General features: G+C 54.9%; 2 long non-coding RNA genes across 5 annotated transcripts; one reads left to right on the top strand and one right to left on the bottom strand.

The window, feature by feature from the left end:
- Positions 1–1,056: 1,056 nt before the first annotated feature.
- LOC148223818 (uncharacterized) lies at positions 1,057–3,721 on the top strand. Of its 4 annotated transcripts, none has more exons than XR_015804139.1 (3): positions 1,057–1,165; positions 2,267–2,434; positions 2,752–3,721. It is a non-coding gene; the product is annotated as an uncharacterized LOC148223818 (long non-coding RNA). The 4 variants fall into 4 exon arrangements; XR_015804138.1 differs by having other exon boundaries at positions 1,065–1,317; positions 2,752–3,219; XR_015804140.1 differs by having other exon boundaries at positions 1,078–1,640.
- Positions 3,722–3,872: 151 nt separating this feature from the next.
- On the bottom strand, positions 3,873–5,603 carry LOC148223817 (uncharacterized). Its single transcript, XR_015804141.1, has 3 exons — positions 5,462–5,603; positions 4,825–4,983; positions 3,873–4,162 (listed from the first exon to the last, which is right to left on the bottom strand). It is a non-coding gene; the product is annotated as an uncharacterized LOC148223817 (long non-coding RNA).
- Positions 5,604–6,439: the final 836 nt, after the last annotated feature.

The raw sequence follows: 6,439 nt of genomic DNA, 5'->3' as shown, positions 1-6,439 counted from the left end.
GTATCCTGTAAATCATGAAGAATGGGGGGAAAAATCAGTGAGAAATGGGGAAAAAAATCCCTGAAGAATGGGGGGAAAAATCAGTGAGAAATGGGGAAAAGTGGGGAAAAAATCCGTGAGAAATGGGTGGGGAAATTCCATGAAAAATGGCGAAAGAAATCAGTGAGAAATGGGGAAAAATGGGTAAAAAATCAGTGCGAAATGGGGGGGGGGGAAATCAATGAGAAATCGGGGAAAAACATAAGTAAGAAACGGGGGGGAAAAGTCCATGAAAAATGGGGAAAAATCAGTGGGAAATGGGGATAAATCTGGAAAAAATCCATGAAAAATGGGGGAAAATATCAGTGAGAAATGGGGGAAAATGGGGAAAAAGTCAGTGAGAAATGGGGAAAAATCAGTGAAAAACGGGGGCAAAACTCCATGAAGAATGGGGAAAAAAATCAGTGAGAAATGGGGAAAAAAATCCCTGAAAAATGGGGGAAAATATCAGTGAGAAATGGGAAAAAATGGGGAAAAAAATCATTGATAAATCGGGGGAAAAATCAGTGTGAAAGGGGGGGAAAAATCGGGATCGGGGACGTGGACCGGGACTGGGATCGGGGACCGGGATGGGGAAATGGGACAGGGACCGGGATCGCGGACGGGGACCTGGGACAGGGACCGGAACCGGGATCGGGGACGGGGACTGGAGGCAGGGACCGGGACCGGGATTGGGGACTGGGACCAGGACCGTGATCGGGTTCCGGGACGGGGAACTGGGACTGGGACCAGGATCGGGGACCGGAACCGGGGACTGGGACCGGGACCAGGACTGGGGACGGGGACTGGGGACAGTGACCGGGACTGCAATCGGCACCGCCCCCCGAACCGCTCCCGGAACCGCTCCCCGGGCTACCCCGGCACGGCGACCGGGAACGCCCCCGGCACCGCCCCGGCACCGCCCCCGGTGCCGCCCCCGGCACTGCCCCGGCACCGCCCCGGGTAGCGCCCCCGGCACCGCCCCCGGGGCGGGCCGCCGAACGCACGCGATGACGCGCGGGGGGCGGGACGGCGCGGGGCGGTGACGCGCTTCATGCCAGGAGCAGGGCCCGGGTGCGACGAAGACGGGAGCGGGCCGACCCGATACCGCGCGGGGCCGCGGGCCCGGCGGAGCCCGGCCCGCTGGGTAGGGGCCGCCAATGGCACCGGGGCTTCTGCTTCGGCTTCTGTCCGTGTCGGCGGGGAGGCCCCAGCCAGCGGTGCCCCTCTCCCTCGGCGACACGGGCGTGGAACTCGGCATCGGGCGCTGCATCGCCGCGGACAGCAAGGGGCGCACGGGTACCGATACTGCCATGGGGCCCGGCGCTGCTCTCCTGCTCCGCCGCCAGGCGGCGCTGCGCTGCCGTCCTGCCGCGCCTCCGGGCACGCTCGGTTTCCTCGGGACCCCGGGCCCCGCCTGTCCCGCCGCTGCGGAGGCGGGGGATGCTTTATGGGACTGCCCGAGCTGGCAGTGCCGGGTCTGGGGCGTTGGGGCGCGCCTTGGGGGGCTGCGGGTGCGCTCGTTTCCTCTTCTGCATGGCCTTCTGTGTGAGCATCTCTCGTTGCGACTGCTCTTGGAGAGTCAAACCCCTCCTCCTAAGTGGTCTCAGGAGCCTGGCAGGGTGAGTTTTGTTTCACAGGGGAAAGGGCCACTGGTCGTGTCCAGAGACCTGTGCACCCAGCCAGGTTTCTGCCTGATAAAATTCCAAATGGATGAGGATTTCTCCCAGCCCCAAGCTGCCCCCACCTGTAACCCTGGCTGCCTTTGGGGTGCCCAAAGCCTCCTCTGTGCAGATCTCAGGAACCTGGGAGGGGTGAACAATGTTGCACAGGGAAAAACCCCACAGATTTTATCTCCGGGCCTGGGGCCAGGAGCAGGCATTTGCGTGCTAGAATTCCAGAAGGAGCACGGTGTCTCCCAGACCCAAGCCGCATCCAGCTGTGACCCAGCTGCTCTTGGAGTGCCAAAAGCCTCCTCGTAGCTGATCTCAGGAACCCTGGAAGGGTGAGTTTGGTTTCACAGGGAAAAGGCCTCCGTTTGTGTCCAGAGATCAAATAAGGGACTCTGCTTTTCCTCTAGTTCTCCTTCCTGTTTTCACCTGGGCTACAAGGATGGGCATGGCCTGTATTTCTCATATCAAAGTGATGTTACTAAATTTGTCCAGAAGTTCTGATTGTTATTTTTATTAGTAGTAGTAATTTTCTGATAGAAAACACTCTCATTTTGCCTTTCCCACGTTGTTTCCAGGTGCTGCCCAGGATGGACATCTGTGGTCTCAGACAGTGATTCCCGAGGAGCAAGGAAAGCCTTTTCCTCACCTGCACAGTTCAGGTGGATGGGACAGAATTGGTGTGGCCTGACAAGGCAGGAAAAGCTGTCTGTGTTCTGGAGTGCCTTGAAAGCTTTCTCCGTCAGGTTTGGAAGGGGTTTCTCTTTGGGATTTCTTGTGATGCAGCACCACGGGTATCCCTTTGTGCCAAGTCCAGTGCTAAAGGATTGAAGAACTGACAAGTGGGGTCTGGGATGAAAATGCCGCTAATAAAATTAAGCAAAGAATACAATAAGAGAAATGAGCATCCTTTTAATAGTTAGGAATAAAAATGCTGGAAAAGGGCACTCTGAATTGGTGTCACTTGTCATGGATAAAACCCCAGAGTGAGGAATCAGAGCAGAAGTTGAGAGCTGGAATCCTTCTGCAGTCGACTTAATTTTCTTTTCCTCCTCTCTTTCAGGACAGGAAGAATCACGACTCTCCTGGCATCTTTGCCAAGAGCTGTGGTGTTTGATCAGCCAAAGCCCAGAGGCTTCAGCACCAGAGGTCTGAGCCTGGAGGGCTCCTGGTGCTGCCCGTGCTGTGGGCTATGTCAGAGGATGCAGGGTTCCTCTTTGCCTCCCTGCTGGGATTAACTGCCATGGGAATGTGGGATCTGGGTGAAACTCCAGCTCTCCTGGTGTTCAGGGGAGCAAGGTCTGAGGGACTCCTCTCTGGGGATGTGCGGTGAAGGACTGAATAGTGTGGAAGGAGAGTATTTATAAACTGTATCACTGTTTCTCCCAAAATTGGGGTGGAGCACTGATGGGGGCGGTTGGGTTTGGTCTGGGCCTGTTATTCTTTGTGCAATTTTTAAATTCTCTTGTATGATTTACTGTCCGGTATCTTTCTAACAAAAGCTGACATAAATTTAGATTAAGGATTAGAACTTGGCTCCATTCATTGCAAACATTTGACAAGGCTGGAGGACTGGGGTGGTGACTGCTCTCAGGAAAGGTTACTTATTAATACTGTGTCAGATTTCCCGCAGTGACTGTCAGGCCTGCATGGCTGTGAGTTCGTGCTCTTCTCACTGGGGAAATAAGTTCAGCAAAATTAGAAATGTTAGAAAAATCCAGCCAAAAATTCCACCTCTGTACCCCCTAAGTTTTCCCAGTTTTTCCCAGCTAGGAGCTGCACAGAAGTCAGGCAGGGGAAGTGACAACAGGGAACAGATGAAAAATTCAAAGGCACAAAGAGGAAAGGGGAAAGGTTTCAGAAAACAATTCTATGGTCTAAGAATAATTTCTGATTCCCTACTGAGAAGAACACGAACTCACAGCCATTCAGGCCTGACAGTCCCCTGCAGTGAGAGCTCAGCACACATCCACAGAGGCAAGTCCAGCATCTTAAATGAAAAAATAAAAATAAAAACCAGGAGAAAAAGGTGATTTCTTTTGCTTCAGAGTTATTTCAAGTTCTTAAAGCCCAAGCAACATTTGCTCTTGATTTTGGTTGGGTGAATCATGAGCAGTGGGCACGGGTCATGCCATTCATTGAGCAGAAAACCCGGGGTCATTTAGAGGGGACACAAGAACTGTTTGTGTAGCGACCTCGGGCTGCAGAGGGGCAGGAGAAAGGCCAAGGGAGCTCCCTGGGGCCACCAGGGCCTGTGGGGAACAGAATGGACGCTTGGATGACCAGTGGAGGTGAGGAGTGGATCTGAGTTCATCTACAGGGAAATAAGGAGGGGATACTCTGGAGTGAAAAGCTGAGGTGATGAGTTCACCCACCTGGGCACGAGTTGTGTTTGCACAAAGTGGGACCAGAGGTGAAGGTCAATCCAAAGTCGATCCTGCTTGACCTCTGAATTCCAGGATAAGTTTTACAAGCTGCCAAATGAGGGAGTAAAAATACACAAAAATGAAACCGAGAGCATTCATGAGGTTCCTGGGAGTCCATTACACTGTTGTCATAGAATTCTTAATGAGTTTTGAGCTTTTAATGACAACAATTCAGTACTTTCTTTGGATTATTCACTGTGTAGGATTTGGGGTTTATCTGGATTTTAAAGGCGTCGTGGTGGCCCTGACACTGCTCAGGAGCTGGTAGGAAAAGCAGGGTCAGAGCTCCTGGCAGGCACAGGGTGTTTTTCCCAGAGTGGACTGTGGAGGAATTGTTTGGGCCTTGGATTGTCCCTCTGGGTGATGCCAGTTGCTGTGATTTGTGTAATTCCATACATTTAACTCCCAATACTTCCCAGCCCAGGAGCTTGAGCTGACAGGGCAGCACACAGATTGTTCTCTGTGCTGTGCCCCGATTTGGGGTTGGCTGTCAGCTTTGCTAGCTCCCGTGAATTATGCCCATAGCCCCGAATTCCCTGCTCAATTCCCACTGCCATAACCTCACAGCGCCTCATGGAGTGGGGATATACTGTGGCAGGAAGCTCAGCAGCATCGGCACAGGGACAGGTGTATATTCCAAAGAATTTGCTGTTTCAAACCCTCATCCCCCAGCCCCGCCGATGTCCCTGGGGGGCACTTGACAGAGTTACCTGGATTTCAGCTGATTTCACCCCCCCGAGCTCGGGCTCCAGGTGATCTTTTCAAGCAGGAGAAGGCAGGGGCCGGAGGCGCTCGTGGCCCGTGCCGAGGCAGTCCCTGGGGCCACGAGAGGACATCTCTCCCTGCAGAATTTCAGTTCTTTCCAGAGCCTCAGCAGTGACAGAGGACAAAGAGGAAGATGAGGAGGAGGAAGAAGGGGGAGAGGGTTTGAGAGGAGGGGAAGCCCAAATCCGTGCTGTGTGCGGAGCTCCGACAGCACGCTGCAGCCCGCAGCTCAGTGTGAGCACGGGGCAGAGGAGGCGATTTCTGGGCATTCAATCACCCTGAGGCGGGCCCGGCACCGCCCCTGCAGCACCGTCCCCAGCACAGCTCGGTACCGCTCCGGGATCACCCGGCCCCGCCCCCGGTGCCGCCCGGGACCACTGGGGACCGCCCCTAAAGCACCGCCCCGGCCCCGCCCGGTCCCGTCCCCGGGACCTCCGTGCCCCGCCTCGCCAAGCCCCGGCTCCGCCCCGAGCCTGCCCGGGCTGCGCCGGCACCATCGCTGGCGGCCCCGCCCCTCTCCCCCGGGCCGAAGCGGGCTGAAGGAGATGTCCGCACGATTGGAAACGCCGCCGAAAATCGCACCCGTGGGATCGGTGTCGGCGTCGTGCGCAGGCATCCCACTAGAGCGAGCGGGCTCCTTGCTGTGCCACCCTCCTTTTGCAGCCAGAGTTAGAAGGTCGGGGAGCGACACCCGAGCCGCCATCTTGGGAGAGGCAGGCGCGCAGTACCGCGCTCTGCCCACAGGGTGGCGCTTGGGAGACAGGCAAGGGATGGAATCAAGGAGTGTCCCAATCCTTGAGGAAATCCCCCTGAATGAACGCCCCAAAAAACCCCGACCAGAACTGAGAAACCTCCTGCCTCTGTATGAGTGCAAAGGGTGTGCAAGGAGTGTGCAAATAGCGTGCATTAGCAATCGATCGGCAGGCATTGGAAAGCGATCGCCGATCTAATCGATCGGCAGGCGCGATCGATCGATCGCCGAGCTAATCGATCGGCAGGCATTAGCAATCGATCGCCGATCTAATCGATCGGCAGGCATTAGCAATCGATCGCCGATCTAATCGATCGGCAGGCGCGATCAATCGATCGCCGATCTAATCGATCGGCGGGCGCGATCAATCGATCGCCGATCTAATCGATCGGCAGGCATTAGCAATCGATCGCCGATCTAATCGATCGGCAGGCGCGATCAATCGATCGCCGATCTAATCGATCGGTAGGCATTACCAATCGATCGCCGATCTAATCGATCGGCAGGCATTACCAATCGATCGCCGATCTAATCAATCGGCAGGCATTACCAATCGATCGCCGATCTAATCGATCGGCAGGCATTAGCAATCGAACGCCGATATAATCGATCGGCGGGCATTAGCAATCGATCGCCGATAAAATCGATCGGTAGTCGTGATCAATCGATCGCTGATCTAATCGATCGGCACGCATTAGCTATCGATCGCCGATCTGATTTTTCCCGCCATTTTTCATGGATTTTTTCCCCCATTTCTTACTGATTTTTCCCCAATTTTTCATGCATTTTTTCCCGCAATTTTCGTGGAT

The sequence above is a fragment of the Sturnus vulgaris genome, chromosome 5, assembly GCF_052056855.1.
Source record: "Sturnus vulgaris isolate bStuVul1 chromosome 5, bStuVul1.hap1, whole genome shotgun sequence".
In the NCBI taxonomy this organism is placed as follows: domain Eukaryota; kingdom Metazoa; phylum Chordata; class Aves; order Passeriformes; family Sturnidae; genus Sturnus; species Sturnus vulgaris.
Note: the sequence above shows the minus strand (reverse complement) of the source record. Positions and strands in the feature narration are given on the sequence as shown.